The sequence below is a fragment of the Vombatus ursinus genome, unplaced genomic scaffold, assembly GCF_900497805.2.
Source record: "Vombatus ursinus unplaced genomic scaffold, bare-nosed wombat genome assembly UNPS02014789.1, whole genome shotgun sequence".
NCBI classification, from domain to species: Eukaryota; Metazoa; Chordata; class Mammalia; order Diprotodontia; family Vombatidae; genus Vombatus; species Vombatus ursinus.
The window spans coordinates 7850380-7861006 of record NW_020954567.1 but is presented as its reverse complement, the minus strand read 5'-3'; positions in this window follow the sequence as shown (position 1 = coordinate 7861006).

Here is a 10627-nt window from a genome sequence, read left to right as displayed (position 1 = left end):
GAGAGAGAGAGAGAGAGAGAGAGAGTGAGTGAGAGAGAGAGTGAGAGAGAGAGAGGAAGAGGAAGCAGCAATATTATTAAGCCCATGCTCCCTAGCTATTCCAATGCTCAGAGCTGATAGTCCTCTCTTTTAAAAAAGCCATTGGATTATGTAAGAAATACAAACCTTTCTAAAAATATTATATCCTGTGGGCTGCCTCAGTCAGTACTGTTTAATGTAAAAAATGGGAAGAATAATCACTGTGAACAGTTTTGGGTATTCTGTTACAATATAACTGTAGGATCTGATTTCTTGTGCTTTGTACCTTGGAGTACAAGGTACAAGTACAAGCATTTTTAGGAAAGTATGGGCAGGGCTTGGATTTTTGTTATGAAATATGAGGTCTATGAGAATTTAATAAATGTCTCATTTCATTTGCTAGTGGCTATTAATGGTCCTAATTAAGATATATCCATTAGCTTAAAAAAACCCAACAAATAATTAGCCTTGATCATTGAAACGTAAACGGAACCATTAGTCATGAATCTGATAAGTGACTTTGTTTCCTCTGGAACAAACTGTGACATATTAAATTCTTCCAGGCCAAGGCTAATATTTTTCCTTCCTATATTTACTTGTGAGAGGTATTTAGATGTACTATTTTGGGCCCTATCATGCTGTAGGTTCAGTTTCAGTATAGTTTAGAAATATGACTAATACCAAATAATGGAGAGAAAGGTAAAATGATAAAAGTAAAAGAAAAATTGGATTTAGTTTCAGAAGTCCAAGAATGAAATCCCAGCTTCATTACTTCCTGTTAGTGTGGGTGAGTCCCCTTTACTTATATTGGCAACCTGGCATCATTATGGTTCGATTTTTCTCCTTTGCTCTCTATATCTCAAGTGCTAGTTATTAGGATATCATAGTCATTGCTTCTGGGATTCCACTTGGCATTATTGTCATAAATATCATTTACTTTGCCCATCGACACTATAGATTCTCTTCCTGGATTCCATAATTGAAAATGACCAGGGTTTTTTTTAAATAATATATCAAGAGATTGTTATTAATTTCATTTGAAATTGGGGGCTCAGAGCTAAGGACCAAGACTAGAAAATGTCTTGATTTTGCAGATTCCTGATCTTGTTTTTAGCAGGTCACTGGCTTTTCTGGAAGCATGCTTACTATATGAAGGCTATTCAATTTTCCAATTTGAGAATCTGGGGAAATGAGTGGAGGACACTGATGTCCATATAACCAGATTAGATCTTCATTAATGACAGTGCACTATGCCTACACAATCCCAGTCATCCTCAGAAGTTAATCAATTATAGGTACAACTACTTATGCTTATTGGATTTTTTTAGCTGGAGAGGACCTTAGGAGCAGTTTTCTGTCCATCAGTCCAGTCTTCTCATTTTACAGAGAAAGAAACAGGTCCCAAGAGGCAGATTGGTTTGCCTGAAGTCACATAATGTCTAAATGGCAGAGCTAGGATTCAAGCCCAGGCTTTTGGACTTTTTCAGAACCTCAGCCATGTGGTTATCAGTTATAACAAAGGAAAACAATATATTTTATACCACTCCAATTCCAGAACTGAGGTTGACAGAGGAGCTGGAAGGCTGAGTTCAAGCACTTTCCAATAGATGAATGAATGGTGTGTATATACATACTAGGAATTCAGCACAAAGAAGGCACTGAAGTACGCTGACTTTTTGGTCTCTTTCACTCCATCAACACTAACTCCAGAAAGATCTGTGTGGCATAGTGGATAGAGTGCTGGGCCTGGAGTCAGGAAAACTTGAATTCAAATCCAGCCTCAGATACTTAGTAGCTGTGTGAACTAGCCAAGTTACTTCACCTCTGTCTGCCTTGGTTTCTTCAACTGTAAAATGGGGATCATAATAGCACCCAGGGTTGTTGTGAGGGTCAAATGAGATATTTTTAAAGTTCTTGGCACAGTGCCTGGCAGATTGTAGGAACTTAATAAATGTTTCTTCCCTTCCCTTCTCCCTTAGAGAACTTAAAGAATATAGACAATGTGAGAAATGATCTATCAGAAGTGAAGTCTATTAACCAAAGGGTTAATAGTTCTTGTTAATAGTTCTCACAAAGGGCAGCAATTAGGAAATCACTGGTCATTTGGAGAGAGCTGTCTCAGTTAAATGATAAGGTCAGAAGCCAGATAGTAAGAGGTTAAGAAGAGAGCGAGAGGAGATAAATTGGAGGCACCTGTTGTAGATGGCCTTCTATCTATCTGATTGTCTGTGTGGGACAGAGACCACTACTCAAAATCAAGACAAAGACTTAGATAACCTTGAAGGCAGAAAGGAGTTTATTGCTTTCTCATGAGAAAGGGTACTGCCCCTTGTCACACTAATGGCAAACATTTCTTTAACTACTGTATGAAAAACACTGCATTAGATCACTGAGAGGTATAAAGATAAATCTATACTTCAGGAAGTTACAAAATGCAGTAAGGGAGAAATGGAATAGGAATAGGTAGGTGGTACAGTGGATAGACTGCCAGGCCTGGAGTCAGGAAGACCTGAATTCAAATAATAATAATTTGAACAATAATGATAATTAATGTTAATGATAATAATCGAGCATTTATATAGCATCTATGTGTCAGGTACTGTGCTTGATCCTCATAACAACACGGGGAGGTAGGTGCTGTGATGATTTCCATTTTACATATGGGGAAACTGAGGCAGACAGATGAAGTGACTTGCCCAGGGTCATACAGCTAGTAGATGTTTGAATCTGAATTTGCATTCAGTTCTTCCTGACCCCAGGTTCAGGGCTTTATGCACTATAGTACCGCCTATCTGCCTCTACATACCCAAAAAGAAGTCATCTATCATGGGACCTGAAAAATAGATCAGAGAAGATAAGGAGCCGGGTTAGGAGTCTATTCCAATAGTCCATTGTCACCTGTGAGCAAGAATTGTTCCACTGGGATATTCTGAGCTCACGATATAAAACTTGGCTCAAACAGTGTGGTACAGGGAGGGTGAGGGAGAAGCGCTAGGTGATAGCTTGTTACTTATGTGATCTTGAGCAAGTCACTTGACTTCTCTCAGACTCTGTTCCTTCATCTGTAAAATGAGGAGGTAGAGCTAGATGAATTCTAAGCTCTCTTTCATATCCCCAACCTATCATTCTAAACCATAGATGGATCAGCCTGGCTACAGGAGGCTGGGATGTTCTGATTTGCTTCAGTGAGTCCCCTGGCAGGGATGGGGGTAGGGATGGGGTCAATGTTTGTCTAGCCCTGAAAACCTTTAACTCTGAGAGGAACGAGAAGCAAAGTAGGGGCTGGGGTGCCAGGAGCTGGCTCTTTTTTTCATGCTACTCTCATTACTTATGAAAATTCAACTGAGCTCCTTGAGAGCAGAAAGTGCTTTTACCTTTCTTTTTACCCCTCTTAGTCCTTCCCCCAAAATTTAGTACAGTGCCTGGCACATATTATGAGCTTAAGAAATACTTTTTGATGACTCAACTATGAGTATGTAATGAATCTCTGGATTTTTATTTGGTCTGGCTAAGTCAAAACTTGCCTGCCAGACTTTGTGATGTACTCACCCATGGCTCAGTCTTTTTAGTGCCCACAAGACCCAAAGAAATAGCCCAGGCCCTTGTAATGAATGTTCACAGAAACATTTCCTGGGATTAGGTCACCACCTACACTTCTCACTTTCTAGTTATGACCTGGAAGATTAGGATCACACATGTAGAGCTGAAAGGAAATTTAGATGTCATCTAGTTATAGCTCTTCTTTTAAAATATGAAGAAACTGAGTCTCAGAAGAGTTTCATGACCTGTCCAAGGTCAGGTACATATTAAGAGATAGAGCAAAATCCAAACCTGGCTTTCCCATCCAGTTGTCTTTCCACATGACCATGAGATGAACTGCTATAGACAATGAAAAAGAAGATGAGAGAAAAAAGTCTGGTGTGATGGAAAGATGACTGATCTTAGAGTCAGATCTGGCTGGAGTCCCAGCCCTAACATTTACTAGTATGTATGAGACCTTGGGCAAATCACTTACTCTGATTCAGTGAATGTTTATTGTGTCTGTGCTATGTACCCAATCACTAAAGCACCGTACTAAAAATGAAAAATGAGAAACTGACAGAAAGACAGAGACAGTGGATAGATACAGAGACACAGAGAGACAGACAGAAATAGAGAAAGAGAGAGAGACAGAGAGAGAAAGAAGGAGGAAGAGTGGGAGAAAGGAAGGAAGAAAGGAGGAAAGGAGGAAGGAGGAGACTTTACTGTGCTTAAGAAGCTTACATTCTATTTGGAGGGGATAAGAAGTATAGGCAGATAAGAAGATATGAGGTCATGGTCATCTGAGGAGGGAAAGAACATTAAGAGGATTAGGGAAGGCTTCATGGGGGAAACTGAACTGAAGATAAAGATTGTTAGACCAGAAATTGAAAGGGGAGTATTTCTTGGCACATTAGGAATGACAACCCCTCTGAATCAGTGCCTGGCACATAGTAGGCACTTAAATGCTTATTGATTGAAATTCAGTTTCTTCATCTGTAAAGAGAAGACAAAAATACTTGCACTGTTTGCTTCAAAAGGCTGCTGGATCAATGAGGTAATATATGCAAAGTACTTGGTAATCGTAAAGTTACATATAAGGGTAAGCTATTATTATTCCAAGGAAGCCCACACTCCAGCTAATTTGCACGTTTCAGCTAACTGTTAGATATGTAATTTCTGAGATGGTAGGAGACGAGTATATTAAAAAACACACATACACACGCAGAGAAATCGGAATATTTACTTAAAAGGAATGACATTGGAAAGGGATTGTATCAGCCAAATAAATGCTTCCTGAGCATCTGTTATATGCTAGGCACTGTGGGGGAAATAAATTAGAAGGATGTGAATATTCTTCTATAAAAATGAATAAATAAAGAAGAAAGATATTTAGTTCCAAATGTTACTTGGGAGAAAATGCCACATTTTTGCCAGAGAGTGTTGAAGAAGAATTTTGTTTCATTCTTTTTAATAGTCAAGGAAACTGTTCTTTGTATTGTAAAGAAAGCCCCATATAAAAGGCCCAAGGAGTAAGGTACTCATTAAGTACTCTTGTTCAATTGCCTAGGTTAATGTCACAGCTGGAAGGAAAAAACCCCAGCCCAGGGATGAAAATCAGATTAGCATTAAGGGTCTTCTGGGATTCAATGACCTAAAAATGTAGTGGCCACCTAGGTGGACATATTTCTTTTATTTTTCCCCTTAGGGATGATTTTTATCCTGATTTATCTTCCACTGGGGCTGTGGGAAACCTGGAAGGACATAGTCCATCCTGCAGGGCTTTCTGAGCAAGGGACAAGAAAGACCTCTGCCTAGTAAGAGAAATGGAGAAGCAGATGTAACCTAGGGCCTGAAGCAAAATTTGTGCTGAAGGTCCCTTATGGAAAACCCAGTATTCCCTTTAAGAAAGTGGTGAACCAGGGTGAGGAGAAGTTTAATGGACTACTCATCATGCTAATGCCTCAGAGGTGTTAAAAAGTTGTTTTGAGTCACTCTCTATGACCCCATTGGGGTTTTCTTGTCAGAGATACTGGAGCAGTTTGCCATTTCCTTTTCTAGTTCATTTTACAAATGAAGAAACTGAGGTCAACAGAGTTAAGTGACTTGATCAGGATAGCACAGCTAGCTGGATTTGAACTCAAGTCTTCCTGACTCCAGATCCAGTGCTCTATCCACTGGACCACCTAGCTTCCTCTTAAAAAAAACTACAAGTAACGGACCCTAGTCCTGGGTCTTTCACGAGCTAACTTTGTTAGACATAATAAGCACTTAAAAAGGGTTTGTTGAATTAAACTAATTTGAATTGGATTTAGGTAAGCCTCTTTATCCCTTAGCCTTAGTTAATTCATCTGTTATTTTATTTTTAAGATTTCTTTAAATTTTTTTTTCATTTTCACATTCTCTTCCTCCTGCCCCTCCACCAGCCATTGAGAAGGCAAGCAATATGATATCAACTTCCTTTGTTAAATGGTGATCATTGAATTGTAGACAAAGAAAGTTGGAAGATACATTATCAGTTAGATTCCTTCCATTCTGCAGGCGAGGAACCTGAGAATACTTAGCCAAAACAACACAGAGCATTAGTGCCTGCTCTACTTTAGTACAAAGATGACATGAGAATGACGTCAGATAACAAGATATGTGGAAAGCATTTAGAAAGTGAAAAGAGTATAATGTGGCAGCATTATTGTTGTTCATAACTAGCATTAGTGGAAAGAACATCAGATTTGTTGCTAGAAGATAGAGGTTCAAATTCTGACCCGGCACTAACCTGCCACATGACCTTGAGCAAATCCCTCTGGACTTTGGGTTTTCAGCTATAAAAACAACAGGGTAGTGGGGTAGGAAAAAGTAGAATCTGTGGAGATTTTCTTCAAAATTAATCATTACCAATCAATGAACATTTATTAAAGACCTACTGTGTGTTGGGCATTGTGCTAAGAGCTATCAATGCCAAGGTGTTAATAATCAATGATGGCTGAAATGTTTTACCCTTTCCAGAGATGTTTGCATTCTGATAAAGAGACAGCAATGCCTTAATCCAAGGGATTAGAAGAATTTGGACACTTCAAGATTTTTAATTGGGGATGAGATTTATTCTTTCTTATCCACAAGGCTGACAGTAACCTTAAATGTGGCTCTAATTATTCCTGCTCTTGTCAGAGCTAATAACCTGCTCTTTCACTCTACTCCCCATCCTATCAGTGACTTTGGCTGCAGGGAGGCAGGTGGTTTGAAGGAGTTAAAGACCAATCCTGGTTTGGTTGGTTGTTGTTTTTGAGGACAAAGGATTTTGTGTTACCTTTCCAGATTTTCTGGGGTTTGCTGTCCTTTTGCCTTTGCTCTTGTCACCCCCATGGCAGGAAGGAAGACGCCGGCTGCCCGCTGTGATTAATGCCATTGGCAAAGTCACCTCCGGTTTCCTGTCCATGGAGCTGCTGATGGTGGCAGGGGGTGGGTGGTAGGGGGGCACCAGAAGCTGCCAAAGCAAGGGTGTCCATACCCAGTAGTTTAGGGAAATTGATGGAGGTCTCAGGGATTAGAAGATAAAAGTGCCAAAATCAGGCCAGATTTAATTGTCTTCAAGAAGAATCAAGTGCATGAATTGAGAGGATGAAGTGTAAACTGCCTGGAGGGACTCTCTGCAACAGGAACCAGTAGTTTAGCCTCTTCTTTTCATTGGTAAATCTCCCATTACCTCCTCTCTATCTTAGTCTTTCCATATCATTCACTATTAGTAGTTTCTTTCTCCATCTGATTCCTCAAATTATTATATATAGTAACTACCTAATAGAGCTCAGTTCCAGCTAACTTGACATTTCTGTCCTCTGGGACACTCCCAGGGATTCTTCCAGCCCTCAGCCTGTCCTAACCTATAGCAACTTAAAGACTGTTAGAGGCTGTTCTAGGCTCTCCCCACAGTTGACAATGTCAGAGATTATGGTTCCCTCTTCTGATTGATGAGTCCGTTGCTGGGAATGCTGTTTCACAAAGGTCCCCAGCCATGCTCGCTTCACTCCCAACAACTCATTCTCACCAGAAGCCTCACCCTTGAAAGGATGTCCTTCCTCCCTCCCTTTGCTTTCCCACTTCTCTTCATATTTGGTCTTTCTCAATTAGAATATAAATTCCTCAAGAGTAAGGATGTCTTGCTTGCATGTATTTTATTCCCAGTGCCTAGCACCTAGCCAGAGCATAGTAAGTTCTTAATAAAAATTATCTTTCTCTGTGTGTCTCTCTGTCTCTGTCTCTGTCTCTCCTTCCTTCCTTCTTTCCTTCCTTCTTTCCTTCCTTCCTTCCTTCCTTCCTTCCTTCCTTTCTTCCTTCCTTCCTTCCTTCCTTCCTTCCTTCCTTCCTCCCTTCCTCCCTTCCTTCCTTCCTTACTTCCCTCTTTCCTTCCTTCCTTCCTCCCCCCTCTCTTTCTATATATTTATATGTCACAACTGATTCATTCTACTATAGATGTTTGAATAGGAATAGTGTGACAGAATATGACATCCACAGGAACTCAATCAATAATTTGTTGACAAGGAAGCTTCAAGTAAATAATTGAATCATTTGTTAGTAGGAATATAGGGGATTTGTGACAGCAATTCGAGATCAGTTCAAGATCAGCAGAAATTTTGGAGGGATGAGACAGAACTTATTGATCATTGCAGATTTTGCAAGAAAACAGGAGAAACTGTGCAACATACTATTGTAGGTTAAAAAAGTAAAGCAAGGTGATACAGAGAATAGAGTAGTAGATGTGTAGTTAGGAAACCCTGATTTTAAATTTGGTCTCAGACATTTACTAGCTATATGACCCTGGACAAGTCATTTAATCACTATCTTCCTCAGTTTCCTCATCTGTAAAATGCAGATAATAATGCAGACCTATCTCTCAGGGTTTTGTGAGAATTAAATGAGAGTATTTGTAAAGTGCTTCGCAAACCTTAAAAGGCTATGCTAATGTTAGGTGATGATGATGATGGTGATGATGATGATGACGATGATGATTAACAAAAAGTCACAGAATGATGACCAGAATTATACATCAGAAACTACAGATGAAAAATTATCGTGCTATAAATATAGACCTCACAATATCTTTGAGAATTCAACAGATATCTTATACTGGAACCAGGGAGCATCATCACATACAAAAGTATTGCCTGCAATCACCCAAACATAGTATTGAACCATAAGCATTTAGGATTTTTAAAAAAATGTATATTGACAAATTAAAAAAAATGAATAAAACTAGATGTCTACAAGAGCTTTCACAGTAGACAGGCATTGTTGAACCCTTGGTAGGTGGATGTGGAACTGAGGGTCTCATGTGATGAGGAAAGTATGACCCACTTTGACCAGAAGTAGTAGGCATTAATCAGGGCATCTGTAGTGTTTGTTCTAAGTTATTTGCTTCCTGGTTATTCCTTTCTGGTGATCCAGGAGGTAGCACCCATCTGAACTGATTTTTTGTGCTAGGTTCCTCCTCTGACAAAAGCTGATATGATCGGGTAACCTGAGAACTCCTAACCTAACTTCTCTCTGGACATAGTTGTTTAGAAAGCTGCTATTTTGATTAATGAAGGAACAAATAAAGTCTTTTCTTTTTTTCTCTCTCTCTTCACCTCTCTTGCTTTTCTCTCCCTCTTCCTCTCTATCTCCCTCCATTCCATTTCTCCTAGTATTTGGGGGGTCCACATGTCTTCATGCTCAGAGAGATGCCCACTGATCCAGGGAAAGGTTTTAGTTTATTAATAACTATATGTTATGCTTTGGACGATTAAGGATTCTATTTTTATTATATGGAAGTAATTTTGGATGGATTGATATGTTGATTTCTGAGCTTAGAATTTCTCTGTAGTATACATGGTGATGATCTCTATTCAACCTCTTAATTCTCTCTGGTTTCCTTCAAGTCTGAGATAAAATCCAACCTTCTACAATAAGCCTTTCCTGATCCTTTTAATACTAGTGCCTTCCCTCTGCTGATTCTCTCTAATTTATCCTGGATATGTTTTGCTTGTACATAGTTGTTTGCATATTGTTCTCCCATTAGACTAAGCTCTGAAGAGAAGGAATTGATTTTTTACCTTTCTTTATATTCCCAACCTTAGCACAGTGCCAGGCATATAGTATGTGCTTAATAAGTGCTTTTTGACTCCTCCCTCTTCCCTCCCCTCTTGCCCCTGCCCTCCTCTCTCCCCCTTCCTTCCCTTCTCCTTCCTCTCTTCCCTCCTTCCAGCCCTCTCCCATCTCCATCCCTCCCCCTACCTCTTTCCCTCCCCACTCCTTCACTCCTCCTTTCCCCTTTCTCCTCCTCCTCCCCTCCTCCTCCCCTCCCCCTTCCTCCTCTCTTCCTCACTCCTCCCTGATGAAGTCTTTTCCTTCTGTTATTCTCCAAAGTACCTCATTTGTAACATGTCATGGTTGGCTCACACTCACCACACATCTCTTGATTGATTCTGTATGGTATTCATTTTTGCTTTTATAGAGGTAAAGATGCTCCATATCATAATATACAATAGTACTAGGAAAATTAAAAGTATCAAAAGATGGATATTTGTTTTTGGAAGACATTTGCAGTTAATAAAGGATGCTTGACATTTTCTGAAGGTAATCCATTCCATCTTCTTCTTTCTTTTTATGTCTGGGCCTAACTCCTTCTACTGTTTGTTCCAGGCCTGTATACTGATGAACTAGCTCTTTAGGCCATCTATCCAAGTGTATGGTATTATCTTGGCAATAAATATTCCTCATCCTCTTGGCCTCTCCCGTATGTATGATCAGGCTGAACACTATTTAGTGGTTATAACTCTCTTTCTGGATGCTCTTTGATGTTTCATGCATTGATGCAACTGGCACAATGTTATTCACGAACGGGAACATCTGGATAGTCTCATCATCCATAGGGAATACTTCTTTAACTTGGATTTGATCCTGGGTCTCTTATCTCCTTGAGTTAGTTCTTGTGATGATCGCATTAAATAATGTATGGAAAAATGATTTTAACTGAAAGCTATTATAAACACTTTTGTTCTTTCATTAGTTTTTGGGGTGTGAAAGATAAGATTTTTTAATTGGCAGTAAAAGGAAGTCA